This window comes from Populus nigra, chromosome 4 (genome assembly GCF_951802175.1).
Source record: "Populus nigra chromosome 4, ddPopNigr1.1, whole genome shotgun sequence".
Classification (NCBI taxonomy): Eukaryota; Viridiplantae; Streptophyta; class Magnoliopsida; order Malpighiales; family Salicaceae; genus Populus; species Populus nigra.
The window spans coordinates 19,687,846-19,712,855 of NC_084855.1; the positions used below are offsets into that span (position 1 = coordinate 19,687,846).

General features: G+C 33.8%; 1 pseudogene; it reads right to left on the reverse strand.

Moving 5' to 3' along the window:
• The window catches only part of LOC133691752 (uncharacterized), a 57,858-nt pseudogene extending 35,228 nt beyond the window's left edge, over positions 1 to 22,630 (reverse strand).
• Between the last annotated feature and the right edge of the window lie 2,380 nt (positions 22,631 to 25,010).

Consider the following 25,010-nt stretch of genomic DNA (forward strand, 5'->3'; position numbering starts at 1 on the left):
TTCAATAAAAAAAAACTCTAGACTAACAATTAAAATTAATGGAAAAAATTAAACATAAATCATGCAATAATAGAGTAAAATTAACAATTATTCCAAAATATTCAATTACTAATACTAAGGTAAATTCAACATTAACAATTACAATTCAAAAAATTATTCAATAATTATGCCAATACAACAAAACAATAAATTCAAAAAAAAAAAAACTCTAGAATAACAATCAAAATAAATGGAAAAAATTAAACACAAGTCATGCAATAATAGAGTAAAATTAATAATTATTCCAACATATTCAATTACTAATTCTAAGGTAAATTCAACATTAACAATAAATATTCAACAAATTAACTAATAATAATTATGCCAATACAATAATAAAAAATATTCAAAAAATTCAAAAAAAAACTATAAACTTTAGGAATGAAATATGCTTACTTTAATAATGTGTTGAATTCAATACTTTATCTACATTACAAAAAATACACCAAAACAAAAAACATAACAAAAAAAAATAGCAAAAAAAAAAAAACCCTTAAAGTAAAATGAAATAGAAGAAACACATACCTTTTAAACTGATGAAAATTCACACGAAAACTTGCTAGAGATTGCAGGTGAAAGCTTTGAAAAATAGAGAGGAAAAGAATCGAAATTTAAGGTGAAAAATTAAGAAGAAGAAAAAATGAACTGAAGGGGCGGTTGCTGGAACTTATATGACAGTTTTACCGACGAAAATAAAATCAATTATTATTTTAATTTATTTCATCGGTGAAGGTTAAAAAATCCGTTGGTAATTTTTGAATTTCGCACCAAAATTTTTAATGACCCTCCATATTTTTCATGGTTAGTCGGTAATTCCGTCGGCAAGATCACGCAGTCAAAGATGCATTTAATGCACAACCCTTTGGAATTTGCCAAGTCCGTCGGTAATTTTGTCGGTAAAATTGACCTGCTGACAACTTACTGATGGACATATATCCATCGGTATAAAAGTTGGTGATTGTGGCATTTCAAGTAATTATTTTCGAACTCTTTGTGAAATGCCAAAGAATTTGTTCCGTCGGTATAAAAGTCGGTGATTATGGCATTTCAAGTAATTATTTTTGAACTCTTTGTGAAATGCCAACGAACTTATTCCATCAGTATAAAAGTCGGTGATTGTGGCATTTCAAGTAATTATTTTCGAACTCTATGTGAAATGCCGACAAACTTATTCTGTCAGTATGGACGTTGGTGATTGTGGCATTTCAAGTAATTATTTTGTGTTACAAAATATATCATCCATGATCTATAATTATTTCAAGTAATTATTTCGTGATTATGGCATTTCAAGTAATAAATATTTCGTGTTCCAAAATATATCATCCATAATCTAAATTACATGAAAAAAAGGTTTTACACGGGGCTTCATTTTGATAGTTAGTTAGAATTTTCTTCTTCTTCGTCGTCATCAATTGAATAGTCATCACCTTCATCGCAATCTTCAATATGGATATCATCTTCTTCATCGACATTTGCTTGTCCGCTAGAGCTCAAAACAACATTCAACTCCTCTACGTCAACATCAACAAGACTATCATAAAAAGCACGAAAATTTGAATTTTCTTCCAATTCAATCAAAGGAGCAACTCAATATGGTTCAACCAACTCACTAACTTGAAAGACTTCATCTCGCACATTTGTGTCTTCGTTCACATCCTGAACAACCAATCCACTCTTGATCGATCCTTTCTAAATGAAGGGGTGTATGTGTAATAAACTTGTTGACATTGCTTTGCGAAAACAAAGACATCATTTATATTGCGGAGTCTAGCTTTTGAGTTGATTTCGACCAGACCATAGTGCGGATCAACTCTGATTCCTCTGTTAGTCGTGTCATACCAATAGCATTTGAATAACAACACTCTATTCTGCTCGTTATGATATTGCAGTTCGACGACCTCTTCTAATCTACCATAGTAGTCAACTTATAACTCACTACTAATGGATCCCTTAACACAAACACCGCTATTGTATGTCTTTCTTCCTTACCCGTATTCTTCAGCATGGAAAACATATCTATTGACATAATACCCGTTGTAACACTTACATTTTCTTTCAGGCCCCAGGCTTAGTGAAGACAATGACTTAGGCACACTCCTTCTCATTTGATAAACCTTAGTCGATACTACTTCTTATGAACCTGCGACATGTATTCAGTCAAGACAAGTAGTGATACGAACCAAGTCAGGTCCGAATTTGATCTTAAGATGTCTACTGACCAATTTTGTAAGATCAAGCATATCTATCAAATTGTACATCAGAAGGAGTTGAAATTTTATAGAAAGATATGAGACACATGTAACTACATATTGGTGAATGTTTAGGTCAAATAAAGTTCACGAACATATTATTTTAGACAGTCAAAGTTACTAGATAAATCTTGTCAAATCTATTAGATTAGACCTCTGTTTACTATTTGATACAAGTTGTTTTGAAAAATAGACATCTTAAGTTTTTCAACCATATATGGTAGGCTCAGTAATTCATTTGGACGAGAGTGAACAACGTGTTTGAACTCATGATTAATCTGTCAAGAATATGTAGAAATTAGAGATTCAGGCTAATGTTGAAGAGGATAGGAAGGCTACTATGGCTAGATTCATGAATGGACTTAATCATGATATAGCTCATATTGTGGAGTTGCATCATTATGTGAAGTTGGAGGAGATGGTGCATATGATAGTGAATGTGGAGAAACAACTTAAATGAAAGGGTAACGTTTGGCAAAGCCAACCTTTAGGCCCTCTAAAGCCTTGGAAACCCAATTGAAAGGCTAACACTAGGGTGGTTCATCACAAAAGAATAAGGATGACAAGGCTAAATACCCTAAAGAGAAGAAAGACACCTTGGTCATTGTTAAAGGTAACAATGTTACTCCTACATTTTGTAACTGTGACATTAAATGCTTTCATTGTCTGCGTTTTGGTCATGTTGCTTTATAGTGTCCAAACAAAAAAGTCATGGTTATGAAAGCTAATAATAAGGTTGAGACTGATGAGGAGGATGGAGAGGAGAAGATGCAACTATTGAAGGATGTTGATGATGTTTGTGTTGAGTAACCGATTAAGAGACAAACACTTATGGTGAGGAGAGCACTTAATATGTATGTCAAGGTGAATGATTTAGAATGTTAAAGGCAGAACATATTCCACACAACATGCCATGATCATAATGAGGTATATAGCTTAATTATAGATGGTGGTAATTGCACTAATGTAGCTAGTACTAATTTGTGAGAAGTTGAACTTGTACACCATCAAACATCTTATACTTTATAAATTATAGTGGTTAAATGATAGTGGTGAAGTGAAAGTGAATAAATAGGTTTCATCTGCCTTTTTCTATTGGTTAATATTGTGATGAGGTGTTATGTAATGTTGTGTCAATGCAAGCTAGTCACTTATTTCTTGATAGACACTATCAATATGATATGAGTTATGAATGATGAAGTGACAAAAAAATATTGATTTGAGATGAATAAAAGACTAATAAATCTTTGATGTAACCATATTATTCGATAGTTTCACCCACATTTAACTAGTGTCTTGCCTATGTTATATATATAAAATGCCTTGATATTTTTTTTTATGTTTTGACGGCACTTTTGGATGAAAGATGCAAAAAGAAGTGAATTGGAGGTAATTGGCAGATTTACCCTTCATTCGATGTTTTGTGTAGAGCGTGAGCTCTAGAGGTCGAAATGAAGTGATTCTAGTGGCATTAAAAGCTAACATCCATACCTTTCTGGCAATTTAAGGCAAGAAAACAAAATAAGGAAGATTATGGAAATCGCAGCCTTCAAAGTCAAATCTCGCAATCTATCAGTGTTGACTTTTGGCCATTCCGATTTGAATATATTGAGTTACAGAAGTTCATTTGATGCAAACTTAATTTGTGTGGATTCTTGACACAAAGCCCTATCAACATACCAAATGTCAACAAAAAAAGATCTCATATGAGGGAGTTATGAGTTTTCTAAGATGACAAATGAATTATGTTAGCAAACAGGTTTTTTGAAGAAATGAGTCCAAATTACATCCCGAAGCATCCAAACCGACATCCAAGTTTTTAGTTCAGCAATTTAACTCCTCTAAGTCAAAGCTTGAAGATTTCATGGAAGGCTATTTCTCCTTTGTTAAGAAAATAGTTATTGAAGTACTTAAATGTAAACTGTCTACTTAAGGGAGGACTATTTTGTAATATAGAAATTAGGGTTTCCTAAGGTATAAAAAGAAAGAAAGAAGGAAAAGAGAAGAAGATAAGGGGATAGCTAGAAGAGAGAAAACCCCCCTTCATCTAACAAACCCGAATTCATGTTTTCTTCTTTTTGATTAATTGTTCAATAGACATGCAAGGCTAAACGTTTTTTCTTAGTTGCAAGGACACAAAAACTTTCAGATTTCAATAACCTTGAGATCTATTTTACTATTTTCTTTTCAGTTTATATGATGAATGAATATGTATGTTCTCCCATGCTTATTTCCTATGATTGTTTATTTTAATTGCTAGAGCGGACTCTAAGTTATTACTGTGAACAATCTATTGCTAAGTTTGCTATCAAAACCGAAGTTGTGGTATATAAACTTGTGAAACAATTGAGATTAATAGTTATGGTGGATCCAGATTAGTAATCTTAGGGAGAACATTCGATTGATCAAATCAAATATGAATTGTGGATAATTATGTTGGCTAGATTAATTAACTCATCTAGTTCTAAAGGCTGTCATTGAATTAAATTACTAGTACGAATTAGGATTAGTTATACAACATATTTGTTAACTAATCAACATAAGAAAAGATAGATATTCAGAGTATAAATTGACATCTCATTTCTATGATCAGTTCTGATTTCTGTCGGTGAATGTTTACTTGTGACCAAAGTTTGTTTTCTTGATAAATTTTGGTTTTATTTAATTTTCACTTGATAGTTTTCTGTTTTATTTTGCTTTAGCCTAGATAACTTCCAAACCCTTCAAGGATTAGTAATACAACTTGCGGATCATAGTTTTGTTTATCCACTTGGTGTGATAGAAGATGTCCTAGTCAAGATTGATAGTTAGGTTATTCCATGCGAATTTTATATTCTTAATATGGAACGTGATTCTTGAGATTCTTTAAACAACACTCCTATATTGTTTAGGAGACTATTCTTAAAAACTGCCAATACAAAAATTGATTGTGGTAAGGATACTTTGTCCATGGAAGTACGAGATGAAAGGATTGAATTTAATTTTCATGATGCAATGAAATATCCTTACAACAATGTTTATTCTATCACATGTTATGACCATGTTGATAAGTGTGTGTGACAAGTTTTTTATTTTAATTATGAGGATGGATTAAGCGTGGCTTTAAGCTATGACTATGATTTTACTGAGATAAAAGAGATTGAGAGGCACATATGTATTCCAAAAAACATGCAAGAATTAACATTGACTTTGCAAGCTTTGCAAACCATTCCCCCTTGTAATGTCTTTGTTGATTTAGTAATTTTACATAAAATGTTGTTGCCATACATTTTATAGGCCCCCGAGTTAGAATTGAAACTTTTACCTGATAATTTAAAGTATGTATTCATTTGTGACAACAATACACTTCCCGTTATCATAACAAAAGGTTTGACAAGTGCACAAAAGGAAAATCTTGTGAAGTTGTTGAGCAATCACAAAACAACCATTGGATGGACTTTAGCTGACATCAAGGGCATTAGTCCCTCGATGTGTATGCATCACATACTATTGGAGGACAATGCAAAACCAACGACGAAAATGCAAAGGAGGTTGAATCCACCTATGATAGAGGTAGTGAAAGCTGAAATTTCAAATCAAGAAATCAAGTTCATTTTGGAGAAGACAGTGTAACCTAACCAACGAGATTGGAGTCTATGACTTGGTGATGCACTTTGGGCTTATCAGACTGCTTACAAATTACCTATAGGAATGTCACCTTATAGGATGATTTATGGAAAAACATGTCATCTACCGGTGGAGCTTGAACATAAAGCTTTTTGGGCCATTAAATAATGTAACATGGATTATGATGCTGCTGGGATTGCAAGGAAGTTGCAATTGCAAGAGCTAGAGGAGATACATAATGATGCTTACGAGAATGCAAGGATTTACAAAGAAAAGACCAAGAGTCTTCATGACCGAATGATTACAAGAAAAGAGTTTAATGTTGGAGACAAAGTCCTTCTATATCATTCGCGTTTGAAACTTTTTCCTCGAAAGTTGCGCTCTCATTGGATTGGACCCTTTGTTGTTTCTAATGTTTTTCATTATGGTGCAATTGAAATTAGAAGTTTAGAAACAAACAAAGTGCTCAAGGTCAATGAGCATCGCTTGAAACCTTTCTATGAAGGTTAGACAACAGAACTCATCACTTCTGTGGAGTTAGATGAACCATTCTATGAAGAATGAGCATGTCACATGTCGAGCCAATGACATAAAATGAAAGCGTTTACTGGGAGGCAACCCAACACAAATAGGGAAAAAATTAGATTTGCTTTCTTTTTCCTTTATCTTTTATTTTTCATATTTTACTTTATTTTTTTTATTCTCTTATATTCCTTTTCTTTTATTTCAACATTGAGGACAATGTTGTGTTTAAAGTGTAGGGGTACGGAGATAACTTTTGTTTTCTTTATTTTTTTTAAAGGCTAAGTTTTATTTTTTGAACTCCCGTTGGTTTATGAGAATATGAGTATTATGTATGAGAATTAGTTGAGATAGATGAAGATATAAATCAAATGAATGAGTGTGCATGCAAGTTTTAACGTTTAATTGGTTTATGGATTGACTTTGACAATATGACATGTTGACTTTATAGTGTTATACGAAAGCAAGCTTTTGAGCCTTAACAATATATTCTTTAATTATGGATTCTTTTAATGATATGTATCTCTAGAACTTGCTTTATATCTTGTTGAGATTACATTCACATTACATGTGTACATGAAAATGATAAAGGCATTAGGAATTTTAACCACTTGAACCAAAAAGCCAGCCTAAAACATATTATCCTTAGTGAGCTCCTTTTTAGCTTGTTTATCTTTTCTTTGCTTTATCTATGTGTAAAATTGAACTTTTTATATGTTTTTCTTTTTCACTGGCCAAGGATTAGTAGAGCATACACTTGTTAATATCTCATGGGTTATGGTTGGAAATTATGTGAAAAGAAAAAAAAAGTGATGCTTGATGAAAGGATGGGCAAAGCTACCTAAGGTGGAAAAAAAGAAGAAAAATAAAATAAAATAAAATAAAATAGAAGAAAAGAAAAGTGTTCCATTGTGTTCATAGTTCTTAAAATTTTATGTTGATGGAGCTTCAAATCAAAAGAAGTTAAATATTGATACTTAAAGATGGAAAATTTGCGTGCTTTGATGAAATATCTTGTTTGAAAAATCAATTTTTTTTAGAATGCTCTACTTCCTTTGGTTTTAGCCTTTTCTTTTACCTCACTTTAACCTTAGCCTCATTACAATAAAAAAACATAAGACCTTTTAATTTATGCATTGCTTGTAATATTTTAGTAATGGAGATGAGATTGAAGAGCAAGCTTATGGTAGAACATATTCATTGATTGAATTTGAGAGATTTAAATACAAAAGCCCTAAACACATGAGTGTTGGAGTATATATCAATGAGATGACCTATCACTTTGGGCATGACATAGATTTCATTTAATTCTCAATGATTAATTGAGTTTTGAAGTTTGCATGTAAATGAATTCATGAAAATCTATACTCTATATCATTCTTGATTGTATTCTTGTTTATAATGCATATATTCTAGGACATTGATGGGAAATTAAGGGATTGGTCATAGTTATTTTCAATTTGATTTTATCTATCATTTCTCAAGGATGAGCAAGAGCTAAATGTGGGGATATTTGATGCAACCATATAATTCGAAAGTTTCACCCACATTTAATTAGTGTTTTGCCTATGTTTTATATATAAAATTCCTTGATATTCTTTTGGATTAAAGATGCAAAAAAAGTAAATTGGAGGTAATTGGTGGATTTAACATTGAGACGATGTTTTGTGGAGAGCGTGAGCTCTAGAGGTCGAAATGAAGTGATTTCAGTGGCATTAAATTAAAAAGCTAACATTCACACCTTTCTGGAAATCTAAAGCAAGAAAATAAAATAAGAAAGACCATGGAAATCGCAGCCTTCAAAGTCAAATGTCGCAATCTGCCAATGTTGACCTTTAGTCATTCCAACTTGAATATATTAAGTTACAGAAATCCATTTGATGCAAACTCAATTGTTTTGGATTCCAAACTCAAAGCCCTATCAACATACCGTATTTTAGCAAAAAATGATCTCATATAAGGGACATATGAGTTTTCTAAGATTACAAATGAATTATGTCAGCAAACATGTTTTGTGAAGAAACAAGTCCAAATTACTTCTCGAAGCATCCAAATCGACATCCAAGTTTTTATTTTAGCAATTTAGCTCCTCTAAGTCAAATCTTGAAGATTTCATGTAGGGATTTTTATACTTTTTTAGGAAAATAGTTATTAAAGTACTTAAATGTAAACTGTCTACTTAAGGGAGGACAATTTTGTAAAATAGAGACCAAGGTTTCCTAGGGTATAAAAAGAAAGAGAGAAGGAAAATAGAAAAAGAGAAGTGATTAATACTTAAAAGTGCATTTTTATCAATGTTTTATATCATCATTTTGCACTTGAAGTATCAATAACTCAACTAAATCATGTTTTATAATAATAACAAGTCTGATACTATAGGATACCTTTAATTTATGGTAAATGCTCATCTTAAATACAGGCCTATCATATAAATGAAAGGATTGATTGATGAGTTTAAGTACTGAAATTGAAAGGATAAAGAGAGGGCTAAACTTAGAAAAGAGATGTTGGTGCAGTCCAAACTGGAACACTGTTCGGTAATTAGGTCATATCTGGAGTTATATATCTTCAATTTAGGTACATTTTATATGGATGGAAAGATAAGACATAGGCCTACAACTTTCATGTGGAGCCCAAGATTTAAAAAGGTCGTTTTCAAGTCCAAATTATAGCAACAACGGAGAAGTCTGAATCTGTCCTACAGCCCACACACTGTTTATTGTTCAGCCCATATCTCGAGTTCTAGAAGTTCAAATGACCTCATACTTTTTTTCCTGGGAAGCTGAGACAATTTCCTAGAACTTTCAAGGGAGAATCTATTCAAATTCTGACATTATCAATGATGTTTTTGGCAGACAAGAAGATAAGGATTGTCACCAAGTCAAGATGTGGCCACCCACTCATTAATTAGTCAACAAATCAATAGTTCCAAATTTTGACCTATAAAAGGAGGCATTTGTCATGCATTTAGGCATCTTGGTGTTCAGATCAAGATCATGCTCTTGCTCTCTTTTTTTTTGTAATGCTTAAGTTTTGCTTATATTAATCTCTTGCTTAAGCTCTTTATTTCCCTTCCTTGTTTATTTATGTTTATCTATTTCATTATGTTTAGCTAAGTTTATTATGTCAAGGTGAAAAGGTTATACTAATGGTGTAAGAATAAGTATAATATAAACTTAACATGGACCTTAATGTTTCATACTAACATGCTTTATATTTGTTATCTTGTTCACTTTTAATACTTTGCTTGTTAAATGGTTAATCTAGATTTATGTTGTATAACACTTAGTACAACAAATACTTGACACTTTCATAGCCCATACTGTATGGTATAACCGACACTTGAGCTATGAAAGGAACTTGATTTGTTGTTAACATAAGTTATAATCATGAATGTCTGACAACATTTACAAGTATTAGCATTATTCGAATAAGATAACTAATGTAATCATGTTAACAATTTATAATATGATTGGAACCTCCTTTGTGTGTGGTTTCCAATTAAATAATAAGAGTTTATACTATACTTTGTTTGAAATACCATTAGTGGATCCTCTAACCTTGACATTTGTTGTTATCATTGTTTAATCCTTACGTTAATCTTCCATCTCAAAGTTCTCATCAACTTCTTCTTTTTCATCATCTTTATTATTATCATTATTAATAGTATTATTGGTATTATTATTACTACTATTACTATTACTACTACTACTACTACTACTACTACTACTACTACTATTATTATTATTAGTATTATTGTTACTATTGTTGTTGTATTATTGTTGTTTATAATTTATACAAATAACTTCCCTATGATTCAACCCCGGTCTTGCCGAGTTATTTATTACTTCGACACTCCTGCACTTGGAAGAAGACATCAATCTTTTGGTCATGTCAAGAGGGGGGTGACCAGAAGAGAGAAAAACACTCCCTTCCTCTAACAAACCTGAATTCATGTTTTCCTCTTTTTGATTAATTGTTCAATAGACATGCAAGGCTACACTCTTTTTCTTGGTTGCAAGGACACACTACAACATTTCACAGTTTTACCGACGAAAAAAATTCCGTCGGTGTGTGATTAGAAGTTCGTCGGTGATTTTTTTACCGACGTCATCACCGATGGATTATGTCTGTATGCTTTCCTTTCATCGATGATTTCCGATTCCATTGCTATATCGGTCGGCAAAACAAAAAAAATCATTTGCGATGGTTTTACGGACGGAATTTGCGCGCAAAAAAAAAAAGATTCCCGCTTGAAATATACCGACGGATTTTTAGTCCGTCGGTGATATCGTGATTTACCGACGGCAACTAACCGTCGGTAAAGCTGTCGGTGAGTATATGAAATACCGATCGAATATATCCGTTTGTAAATTCGTCAGTAAGTGTGGCAGCTACTGTTAAATGCCGACAGATTAATTCCGTCGGTAAGTCTGTCGGTGAGTGTTTAAAATACCGACCGAATGAATCCGTCGGTAAAATCCTTGGTAATAGTTTTTTTCTAAATTTGTTTTTAAAAAATTATTTAGGATATATAATATAAAACTATATAAATTAATTGTAATACAAACCAATTATGCAAATAAAATTTATATTAAACATAAAAAAAACAAAGTTAAATAATATTCATTACAAACTGAATATGTTTTAAAAAAAATATTAAATGAAGTTTTAAAGGTAAATAATGTTTATTACAAATTAATATAAAGGTGGAGCTGGAGGAGGAGGAGGAGATCCTGGAGGAGGAGGCTGGTGGTTATACGGTCAAAAAGGATTAGGTGCACATGTTCCACTATTTGCCATGTTCATAACCATTTCGCGAAGCTATTCATAAGCCGCTTTTTGTTGTTCATACTCCGCTTTTTGTTGTGCTTGAGACGCTTTGATTTGCTCAGACTCCGCTCTTTGTTGTGCATAAGATGCTTTGAGTTGTGCGTACTCCGCTGATAGGTGGTCGTATTTGTCGGTGAGCTGAGCCGTGTGTTGCTGCAAAGCCACGAACTCTTTAGATTGGGAGCTCGATATTGATTAGGAGCTCCCAACGGTTGAAACACTACGGGTCGACCGCAAGTTTTCGACCGTAGTGTTGGAGAGCCCGTAAACCCGATTTTTATCGGGTCCACTTGACGAGCCAACGTCCATCCACAAATCCGGATCGAATTCCGGATGGGTCAAAATATCGTCCCCGTATCTCTCCCTCAACCGATTATTATAGGTCTCCTTAAAATAAAATAAAAAAGTAATTATCATATTCAATTCAATAAACATAATAACTTACATAATAACTTACAAAATAAAATGGTCGAACAAACATACCACGAAATGTTGAGCACGGTTATCAACGAACTGTTGCACCCTTTTTTGGCGGTCTTGACTTCGCACGTACGTCTCCATAAACAGCTCCATTAGGCTCGGCTCACGTCCAAGAGACGTAGCCTATAATGAAAAAAGATATATTAACAACAACTTAATTTAATGATATATTTCATTTAAATTAATCTTACCATCCGTTTCATATGTGCAGCAAACGGAACGGAGCCGCTAGTGTGCGTTGTCACCGAGCCATGAATTGGCCGATTCCGGTTGCCAGCACTGAACTGTGAGCGTCGTGTGAACCGCTCAGACGTCACGTGCTCAAGTTAGTGCAGCCATATATCTTCCGGGATGTATATCGGTTTGAAATCCCTCCAAACCGCAACATCGTTCCAGCCTTGGAAACCCCTATCCCTCGCGGTTTTTTTTGCCCTTTTCTGTGCTTCATACCAAAAATCACGCAACCTACTTCACGCAACCAAAAATTACATTTCGAAACATAAATTTTAGTCTAAAAAAATCTTGTATTTTTTTCGATCTTACCTAGTTGCCGCGTGATTTTCCCACACCCTCCTCACAACAGTGTTATGCTCACTGTCCCAGCAGAATTTGTGCTGTGTATAAATAAACAAGTTTAAATAAAAACAATAATTTATTTACAATTATATTAATAATTTATTAGATATAAGCTAAAAATTATAAATTAACACCAACCTGAAATCTGTCAAACCATGCATTGGATATTTGACTCCATTGAAACAATGGAATCTCCATCGACGATTTAAACGCCGATGATATTACTTAAATGGCCATCCTTCCACTGTACCTCTTAATTACGGGTAAATTGATTCCGCTACGAGGGCATGCCGCCTCTGCGCTGTGAAGTACCGCTGGAAGAGGCAGCATCGGTTGACGGCGCAGGTGGTGTAGGTGCCTCTTCTTGAGAGGCACCTAAGGAAATATCATCATTGCTGCTAGACGAACTAGCTGCGACCATTCGTGAGCGACCAGCTTTGGTTTTTATTCTATGCATCTCCATAATTTTATACAAATAATTATATAATTAAATTTAAATGTTAAAAAAAAATTCGACAGCACCTCCCCTATACCGGATACTACCTAAATCCAAAAACATGCACATATTAACAAAAGCCACAACCAATTGACCCAATCTATACTAATTATTCCAACATATTCAATTACTAATCCTAAGGTAAATTCAACATTAAGAATTACAATTCAACAAATTATTCAATAATTATACCAATACAACAATAAAATATATTCAATAAATAAATAAAAAACTGTAGACTAACAATTAAAATTAATTGAAAAAAATTAAACATAAATCATGCAATAATAGAGTAAAATTAACACTTATTCCAAAATATTCAATTATTAATACTAAGGTAAATTCAACATTAACAATTACAATTCAAAAACTTATTCAATAATTATACCAATACAACAAAACAATAAATTAAAAAAAAAACTCTAGAATAACAATCAAAATAAATGCAAAACATTAAACACAAATCATGCAATAATAGAGTAAAATTAATAATTATTCAAACATATTCAATTACTAATTCTATGGTAAATTCAACATTAACAATAAATATTCAACAAATTAACTAATAATAATTATGCCAATATAACAATAAAAAATATTCAATAAATTCAAAAAAAAAACTATAGACTTTAGCAATGAATTATGCAAAAAAAAAACTATAGACTTTATCTACATCACAAAAAATACACCAAAACAAAAAACATACCAAAAAAAAATAGCAAAAAAAAACCCTTAAAGCAAAAAACATACATACCTTTTAAACTGATGGAGATTCACGAGAAAAATTGCTAGAGATTGCTGGTGAAACCTTTGAAGAACGGAGAGGAAAAGAATCGGTGAAAAACTAAGGAGAAAATCGGTGAAATGCTGAGGAGAAGAAAAAATGAACTGAATGGGCGGTTGCTAAAACTTATATGACAGTTTTACCGACGGATATAAAATTAATTATTATTTTAATTTATTCCGTCGGTAACGTGTCAAAAATCCTTCGGTATTTTTTGAATTTCATACCAAAATTTTTAATGACCCTCCATATTTTTCATGGTCCGTTGGTAATTCCGCCGGCGAACTGACGCGGTCAGAGATGCATTTAATGCACAACCCTTTGGAATTCACGCGGTCCGTCGGTAATGTTGTCTGTAAAATTGAACCGCCGACAACTTGCCGACATACTTATATCCGTCGGTATAGTCGTCGGTGATTGTGGCATTTCAAGTAATTATTTTCAAACTCTCTGTGAAATGCCGACGGACTTAATCCGTCGGTATGGACGTCGGTGTTTGTGGCATTTCAAGTAATTATTTTTGAACTCTCCGTGAAATGTCGACGGATTTAATCCGTCGGTATAGACGTCGGTGTTTGTGGCATTTCAAGTAATTATTTTCGAACTCTTTGTGAAATGCCAACGGACTTAATCCGTCGGTATGGACGTCGGTGTTTGTGGCATTTCAAGTAATTATTTTCGAACTCTCTGTGAAATGCCGACGGACTTAATCCGTTGGTATCGACGTCGGTGATTGTGGCATTTCAAGTATGTATTTTCGTATTACAAAATATATCATCCATGATCTATAATTATTTCAAGTAATTATTTCGTGATTGTGGCATTTCAAGTAATTATTTCAAGTAATAAATATTTCGTGTTACAAAATATATCATCCATAATCTAAATTACATGAAAGAAAGGGTTTTACACAAGGCTTAAATTTGATTGTTAGTCAGAATTTTCTGCTTCTTCGTCATCAATTGAATTATCATCACCCTCATCGCAATCTTCAATATGGATATCGTCTTCTTCATCCATATTTGCTTGTCCGCTAGAGCTCAAAACAACATTCAACTCCTCTGCATCAACATCAACAAGACTATCATCGAAAACACGAAAATTTGAATTTTCTTCCAATTCAATCGAAGGAGCAACTTGATATGGTTCAACCAGCTCACTAACTTGAAAGACTTCATCTCGCACATTTGTGTCTTCGTTCTCATCCTAAACAACCTCGACACGACCCCAGGGTTTCGTTTTTAAAACGAACAACCAATCCATTCTTGATCAATCCTTTCTAAATGAAAGGGTGTATGTGTAATAAACTTGTTGACATTGCTTTGCGAAAACAAAGACATCGTTTATGTTGCGGAGTCTAGCTTTTGAGTTGATTTCCACCAGACCATAGTACGGATCAACTCTGATTCCTCTGTCAGTCGCGTCATACCAATAGCATTTGAATAAAAACACTTTATTCTGTTCGTTATGATATTGCAGTTCGACGACCTCTTCTAATCTACCATAGTAGTCAACTTCTAACTCACTACTAATGGATCCCTTAACACAAACACCGCTATTGTATGTCTTTCTTCCTTGCCCGTATTCTTCAGTATGGAAAATATATCCATTGACAAAATACCCGTTGTAGCACTTACATTTTCTTTCAGGCCCCAGGCTTAGTGAAGACAATGACTGAGGTGCACTCCTTCCCATTTGATAAACCTTGTATGTAATGTACATCAATAAACAGTAAATGAACGAGAATCTTGTAATGACATGCATATGTACAGTAATTTTGCAAGCTAGAATGAGTTTGTGATAATGCTTACATGTGTTCTGAACCACGTGGCAAACTGTTCATCTTGTAATTGAAAGATCTGGGATTCGGTCAGCTGTGAGTTATTGGAGAGCAAATATTGTCGATGTTGCCTACAAGTGATGATAAATGTATGATATTACAATATATAATTAACAGTATATTACTAACAAAGTTTAATTATTATAAACTTACTGAATAAAAGGTCTCAGCTCATCACAGTTAAATAGAACATAGTTGTGTGCTTGTTTGAACTCTATTTCCGACAAATATCTTCCTCTTATGGCATTTTTAGGTGTGGGTCGTCCAGTATTGGAGAATATTGACAAGTTCCCATTGGAAGGCACTTCACCGCCATCATCATCATGCCATGGAACGCGATTGATTCTCGTTCTCAGATGAGGTTCAAAATAATACGAGATAAATGTTGAGATCTCCTCAACAATATAGGCCTCACATATCGAAGCCTCAACATGCGCCTTGTTCTTAACCTTTTTCTTGAGATTAAACAAGTACCTGCATTGAAATATTAATCAAGTATTTTCAATTAAGAAAAACATATAAAATACTTTTATATATGAATTACATTGCAACTATAATATCTAACTATTCGAATGGGTACATCCATCTATAATGGCAGATGTATAGGGAGATGCTCCATTGAGTCAAAAAATGATGGAGGGAATATCATCTCAAGTTTGCATAGTGTCTCGATGATATTCGTTTGAAGCCTTTCAATATGATGAACATTCAACTTGCTGGAGCATATATCTCTGAAGAAATGACTGATCTCCGTGAGTGCATCCCATATTCCCTTTGGCAACAAATCATGAAAAGCTAATGGGATGAATGTTTGCATAAACACGTGGCAGTCATATCTCTTCATTCCATACAATCTGCAGTCCTTTATATTAACCAGCCTTGATATGTTCGATGCATGTCCATCTAGAAAACGCAGACTCTTATGCCATTTGTAGACTAGCAGTTGTGCGTTTTTCTCTAACACGAAGCTTGCTCTTGGTTTTGCGACCGTGACTCATCATAAACCAACTCCATATTTTTACGGTTACAGTATAAAGCTATATCCAATCTAGCCTTGATGTTGTCCTTTGTCTTCCCCTTCACATCCATGACGGTGTTGAAAATGTTCTCAAACATGTTCTTTTTTATTTGCATGACGTCAAGGTTATGGCGGAGCAGATTGATCTTCCAATAGGGAAGCTCCCAAAAGATACTTCGCTTTACCCAATTATGGGTCAAACCAAAACTAGAAAACTTTTGCTTACCTGATTTCAGGCCAAACACAATGTCACCGTACTTTGAGACAACATCATGCAATTCTTCACCAGAAAGATGCGGGGATGCAACATCTTTTTCAACTCTGTCAACAAAGAAATCTTTTCTGTTCTTTCTGTACCTATGATTAAGTGGCAAGAAGCGACGGTGACAGTCAAAAAAAGAAGTTTTACCTCCATTTGCTAGCGTGAATGCCTTGTTGTTTTCCATGCAGTATGGACATGCGAGTTTCCCATGCGTGCTCCAACCAGAAAGCATTCCATAAGCTAGAAAATCATTGATAGTCCACATCAAAGCCACCCTCATATGGAAATTTTGTTTCCTCAATATATCATAAGTCAGAGCTCTGGAGGACCACAACTGCGCGAACTCATCAATCAACGGTCGAAGACAAACATCTATATTCCGCCCCGGGCTGCTTGGACCAGGTATGACAATAGATAAAAACATGAACTCCGGCCTCATACACATTCTCGGTGGCAAGTTATAAACTGTGAGTATGACCGGCCAACAAAAATAAGGAGCAGTCTAGGTGTGATCAGGAAGTATCTAAGTTTTTTATATGCCACTAGAGTCTTTTCCCTGCCAGTTCTAGGTTTGTAATGGGAATGCCCGCATGTCATACACTCGGTCATCTCAGCATTTTCAAGGTAGTATAACATGCAGAAGTTAGGGCACATGTCAATTTTCTGGTATCCTAAACCGAGGGGTTTCATCATGGACTTCGCAGCATAGAAGTTCTCTTTCAGCCTGTTCTCTTCAGGTAAAATGCTTCTTGCCCATTCAATAATCTTGTCATACCCGGCCTCACTCAACCCATGATCTGACTTGATGGTGAACACCTGTGCTACGGCCGATAATTTACTGTGGTTCGTGCAGCCATCCCATAATGGTTCGTCAGAATCTTTCAACAAATCAAAAAACCTAGTTGCATCTACATTAGGTTCTTCTTCTATGATTGGACATTGACTGACATTACCTTGATTCATTCTCATTGCATCCATAACCATATTTCTGTAAGGATTAGTGTTGTCATTTGCTGCTTCATGCACGTTGCTAGCACTAGAAGTAGACCCAACCACCGTTTCTTCCATTCTCCTCTCACTAACATATACTTCTCCATGTGCATACCAATATTGGTAATTCTCCATAAACCCTTTGTGTAGAAGATGTATCATTACAACATCTGGATGCAGATACTTTTTATTTTGACACTTCCTGCATGGACACCTAATACCGCCTCCAATAAAATTTCTAGGAATAGATGTTGCGAAATGAATAAAATCCTGAACCCCGTTACAATAATCCATCCTCTGCAATCCTTGGGGTGAATCTCGATACATCCATGAACGATCATCCATGATTTATATCAAACCTCTATAAAATTATGATAACATAATGTATTAATTAACTAAGTTACGTAAATAAACTTGCAAAAATATTACTTTACCTCGAGATTATCCAACAAACCAATCACAACTTCTCATAAATATTAAATATTCATTATCATTTATCAACGTCCATACAAATTAAAATATATAAATTTACAGAAATTACCACTCCGCAATATCATTGATAAAACTTTAAACGGACCCATTAAGTAAGCTATTAATTATTTCAAAACAACACATGTACTTCGGTAGTTCCATAAAGTTTTAACAATTCACAAACAAATACAATCTTACAAAATCTAAAACAAACCATAACAGGTATAGAATTATACATTCATACACTACAAGTTTGTTTGAGAAATAACAATAAAACATGTACATTTACTAACAAAATACATATACTAAAAAAACAATAAAATTGACATTTAATTAAATGTTAAAATTTAAAAAGATAGAATTACTTACAGAAATTGATAAAATCTGTTGGTAAATCAGAACATGGATGTTGTGACCACAAAACTTCAAGAAATATAACTTGTTGTGCTGATATGAGGGAGATTTTTGTTTGGGGGGGAGGGGGGCTGGTTGTTTGCAGATGGGGAGAGCTGGGATTAGGAAGAAGAAGGAGAAATAGGGGAGGAGAGGGTTGGTAGAGTGGATATATATTAACTTTTCCCGATGGTTTCACCGACAGAAACTCCGTCGGTGAAACCGTCAATGATTCTGACGGAACAATTGACACGTCACCGTACGGATCTGCCATTTCAAATCCGTCAGTGATTCCATCAGTAATATAAATGGTGGTTGTTGTATGGGTTGTCTTTTTGAATCCATCGGTGATTCCGTCTGAAAAAATAACCCGCCAAAACCTCCATGTCAGCGACCCACTTTTTTTTATGACAGAAACTTTTCCATCCGTAATTCAGTCGGTAACTACCGACGGAAATTGTCTGTCGGTAGTTACCGACTGAATTACGGACAGAATATTGTCCGTCGATAATTTCGACCTCAAATTACCGACAGAAATATTCCGTCGGTAAATCTGTTGCTATTTAGCAAATTTCTGGTGGTGACACAAAAACCTTCGGATTTCAAGAACTGTGAGATCTATTTTACCATTTTCTTTTCAATTTATATGATGAATGAATATGTTTGTTCTTTTATGCTTATTTCCTATTATTTTTTATTTTAATTGCTAGAGCGAACTTTAAGTTATTATTGTGAACAATCTATTGATAAGTTTGCTATCAAAATCGGAGTTGTGGTATATAAACTTGTGAAGCAACTGAGATTAATAATGTGGCAGATCCAGATTAGTAATCTTAGGAAAAACATTTGATTGATCAAATCAAATATGAACTGCGGACAATTATGTTGGCTAGATTAATTAACTCATCTAGTTCTAAAGGTTGTCATTGAATTACATTACTAGTACGAATTAGGATTAGTTATACAACAGATATGTTAACTAATCAACATAAAAAAAGATAGATATCAGAGTATAAATTAACATCTCATTTCTATGATCAGTTCTGATTTCTATTGGTGAATGTTTACTTCTGACCAAAGTTTGTTTTCTTGATAAATTTTGGTTTTATTTAATTTTTTCTTGATAGTTTTCTGTTTTCTTTTGCTTTAGCCTAGATAACTTCCAAAGCCTCCAAATTGTATATCATATAGCATAAAAATCTAACTTGAACCTTCATCGTGGAATCGAACCCTTGCTTGCTCTATACTATCTTGTGTGTTGTGTTTTAAGTTAGGGTAATTAATTTGTGCGATCGCGACATTGAAACAATTATATATCTTTGAAACCTAAGCAAATATACGAGAAGCAATTGAAATTGAAGAAGGATAACATGGTAAAAAAGGAGAGCTTGTATATCAGGGGGACCTTCTATACTAACAAGGTTCATGTTAGTTTTGATGATCATTTATGCTTTAACTTGGTACAAATTTATTGTCCTTAGAATATGTTTTCCATGATACATATTAGAGATCAAATCTTTTTAAAGATGGGAGGGATGATACAAACCAAATCAGGTCTGAATTTGATCTTGAAATGTTTGCTGAACAGTTTTGCGAGATCAGACATATTTGTCAAACTGTATATCGAAATGAGTTATAATTTTACTGGTAGATACTAGACACATGAAACCATATTCTAGTAAATGTTTAGTTCAAACGAAGTTCAGGAACATAATATTTTTGAGGGGTAAAGTTACAAGACAAATCTTGTCAATTTTGCTAAACTAGACATTTGTATACTATTTGGTACATGTATAGAGCTATATGTGGAATTGTTCTACAATTTAAGTTCTGGAAATTAGACATCTTAAGCTTATCAACCATATATGGTAGGCCCAATAATTCATCTAGACGAGAAAGAATGATGTATTTGAAGTCAGGACTGGAAATCTGCCAAGAATGTGTTTTTATTATCCTATTTGATTTACTTATTTAATGTTGAATAATTGTTTTTAATTCAAGTTTGTTCTAGATTATTAGACATTGTTTTGGGGTTTATTTTGTTATTGAACTTATGTTAGTTGATTACTAGTTTAGGTTCATTAACTTGCAACCTAAAAGAGGTCCATTAAGGTTAGTTAGAGGAGACTATATTATGTTTTTTTGGCTGAGATTTTCAGAAAATCTTTTAAGAATAAACGTGAGTTTTTATTTTGTTTGTTTGTGACAAATCAACCTTTCTTTGTAGGGATAAATATTGTACACTGTTTATTGAAGATTAACTGGTTTCGTGGTATTATTTACATACTTGGGGTTTTTAGCATAATTATCAGACTAGGCCCGACCCAGCAGGTCAACCTAGGACCTGGGGCCTTAGTTGGGTTTGTGACATTCAAAACCCAGGCCTGCAATTGGCTTGGGAAAAACCATTCGATCTGCCGGGTTAACCCGAAACCCGAGTGACCTGGTAAAACCAGATAAAAACCTTTTTTTAAAAATATATTTTTTCTCCTAGCTAGAAACCTCTTTTCTATATTTTTTTAGTTGGTTACTAATCCATTTGAAAGTTCACTATGTAAATACTAGAATAATGTTTTATTTTTTCAATGTGAAATTTATAGCCCTTTAGTATATACTCTATGTTCACAAGAAAAAAGTTATGTTTCTTTAGTATGGGACAAAAAACCTTTTTGGTTTAAATACTTCAACTTGAAAGAATAAGATAGTATCTTTTTAATGTGGGATAAAAAACATTTTGAAATAATATTTTAAACTTCATTATTTACAACATGCATAATCTATATCCACGTCAACTGTTTCTTAATTTTTTCATATAAAATATTAAAACCTCAAACATTTTTTTTATTCTTTTGGGTTGACCTAGGTCAACCCGTGTAACTCGGGACCCAGCCTCTTGGCCAGTTTAACCCCCGGGCTAGGTTTGATAACTGTGATTCTTAGATACAGGTTTATCTCTTGTATTTTTCCATTACCTTTGGTTCTTAGGTACAAGGTTACCTCTAGGTCAAGGTTCTATCAAACCTGTTTTTTGGCTTTCTAGATTGTTATCTACTTTGTTGAGGGTTGCTTGACCACATGATGGTTCGCATCAAGTAGGGTCGTTGGGACTCCCTGATGATATAGCTTCTAGACAAGTTAGAGTGGCATAACCTGAGAGGTTTGATCATCAGGGGCATGCAGTTATGCCCCCACCCATGGCTCCTATTAGAGCCCTCACACCCTTATGGATCCTGCTATTCTAGAGCTATTCGTAAGGCTAGTAAGAAAATGCATGACTAACATTGTAGCCTAATAGCATTAGCAACCCTAACACCTATAAACCAAGTGGTTACTCTAGTTATATTGGTAAAAAACATTAGAGAAATGATATATGAGCCCTTTTTGGGAGAACAAGAAGCTAAGATTGTTGGGAGATGGATTAAGAAAGTAGAAAAGACATTGTCTCATATAGCAGTACCCAAGGAATTGTGTCGCTCAGTTACTTTTTGATAGTACATAAACATGGTGGGAGACAATACAGATGAGGAAAACTAATAAGGTGTTAACTTAAGGTGATTTCAAAATAGAATTTGAAAATAATTTTTATTTAATATATCATCAGAAGATGAAGGAATATGAGTTTTTGGCTTTAAAACAGGAAAGGATGAAATTGTGAAATATGAAAGGAGACTTCATAATCTTTCTATATTTGTCCCTTATCATGTTCTTATTGAGCAACACATGATTGAGAAGCTACAAGAAGGATTTAGACAGGATCTGCAATAAGGGCCGATAACTCTATAGATGGTTGGAGATATGATTAATGTAGCTTAGACTTAAGAAGTATACATTATTAAGGGCCAACAAGTTGGGAGTGGAGAGTAAAAGAAAGGATGTTGATTTTTCTGGTAGACCCCCTTTTCCAAAAAAGACCAAGACAAGGCCTTTCAACTAGTTTAAGAAAATAAGTGGAATCTTGGTCAGGGGAGGATGATAGTTGAGTCTTACCATAGGACTAGTGGTAGAGCTATTGAGGGGCAGTCGAGATCCAGAACTAGTTTGGTTGGGGGGGCCTACAGAGTCAAAGACCATCACTTATCTTATGTGTGTCAGATGTGAGCAAAGACATTTGAGGGATTGCTCAACATTGCTAGTGCGATGTTATGTATATAGAAAGTAGGGCCATAAATGAAAAGATTATTGGTATCTAGGTCGAAGATGCCACTATTATGGGAAGAAAGGATTGTTCAAGGAGAGTGTCTTCGTAAAGTAGTTGAGCAGATAAAGGGACATAGGCAATCTATGCAGAGCCAATAGTAGTCCATTTCTGTGAACAGGCCTAGAAGGCCTGCCAAATTTGAGGCTAGTGGCAACAGAGGTAGACCTAGATCTCAAGGAGATAGAGCTCATGAAAAAGTATACCATATGGCCCAAGAGGAGGCTCGAGCTGCCTCGAATGTTGTAGCAAGTACACTAGTTTTAAATTCTTAGCAAGTTTATGCTTTGATTGATCATGTGGCTATGTATTCTTTCATAGTTAAGTGGTTTGAAAGTAATCTAAAACTGAAACCAATTAAGTTAGATAAAGGGTTTATAATTAGTACACCTCTTAGAGATGTTTTTTGTATGGATTATATGTATAAAGGTTTTATGGTAAAAATAAGGATGTTGTCTGTAGAAGTAAATTTAATGCCTTTAGAATTTCATGATTTTGATTTAATCTTAGGAATGGATTGGCTAAGTAAACACAAAGCTCATATAGATAGTTTTGCAAAGACAGTGACCATTCAAGAAATAGGTTATAGGAGGGAAATTTTTAAGGGGGAAATTTCTTACCAAATTATGTAATTTAAGCTATGACAACTAAGGATTTGTTGAGAAAAGGGTGCTCATCTTACCTTGCATGTGTAAGGGATGCTAAACAAGGTAGGATATAATTGAAAAATCTTCTAATTGTAAGAGAATTTCCAAATGTATTTCCAAAAAAGTTATCATGGTTGCCTCTAGAAAGGGAGATTGAAATTTCCATTGATATACTTCCTGGTGCACCTCTTATAGCTTAGTCACCTTATTGAATGACACCTGCAAAATTGGTTGAATTAAAAATTCAGCTGTAAGAGTTGTTAGATAAAAGATTTATACATCCAAGTAATTCACCTTAGGGCCCTAATATTGTTTGTAAAGAAGAAAGATGGGAATCTCAGGCTCTACATTGACAATAGACAATTGAACAAAGTAGTGAAGAACAAATATTTGCTTTCATGGATAGATGATTTATTTACTCATCTTATTTAGATAAGTTTGTGGTCGTATTTAGAGATGATATTTGGATCTAATTAAATTCCTATATGGAACATTAGGAACACCTAAGGTGTGCATTGCAGACCTTGAGGGATCAAAAATTATATGTTAAGTTGAATAAGTACAAATTTTGGCTGAAGAAAGTGGTTTCTCTTGGATATGTCATATCATTATAAGGGATATTTGTGGATCCCAAGAAAGTTGAGGCAGTATTACAGTGGAAAAAATGGCAAATATCATATAAATTTATAGGTTTCTTGGGTTAGCGGGATACTACAGGAGGTTTATCGAAGGGTTCACTACTATAACATCACCTTTGACACGATTGAATTGGAAAGAAGTAAAGTGGGGATGGTCAAGAGAATGTGAAGAAAGCTTCCAAAAATTAAAGAAGAAGCTTACTACTGCCCTGGTGCTAAAACTTCCTTCTGGATCTGAAGGATTTGTAGTTTATAGTGATGCCTTAAAGAAGGGTCTGGATTGTGTTTTGATGTAATATGAGAGAGTAATTGCTTACGCATTGAGACAACTGAAACCCCATGAAGTTAATTATCTACTTCATGATTTGAAACTAGCAGTTATGGTATTCATCTTATGAGTGTGGGGACACTATTTGTATGAGTCACAAGTTCAAATTTTTACAAATCATAAGAGCTTGAGATATTTAATGACGCAAAAGGAGTTTAATATACGACAAAAAACATGAGTGAAGTTAATTAAGGATTATGATTGCATTATAGGTCATCACTTAGGGAAAGCAAATGTTGTTGCTGACACTCTTAATCATAAGAATACAACAAAATTGAGTGAGACCTTAGATTGGAACAAAAATGAATTAGTAAAATTAAAGAAAATTGAGGTTCGATTAGAAGTTGGATCGGAAAGGTTGTTGATGGAACAATTAAATGTATGATCAGTATTTCAGGATAGTATATTAGAAGATCAATAAATAGATGTTAGAGTAGAAAAAATGAGAGATAAATTAAAAGCAAGAATTGAGACTCCTTTTCAAGTTTTGAAGGATGTAATGATAGTAATGAGGAAGCCAATGTTGATAAGACTCTTAAGAATGAAGTGTTAAAAGAGGCACATGAATCTAGGTTTGCTATACATTTAGGGAGTACTAATATGTACAGAGATCTAAAGGAGTATTACCGGTGCCAAAATATGA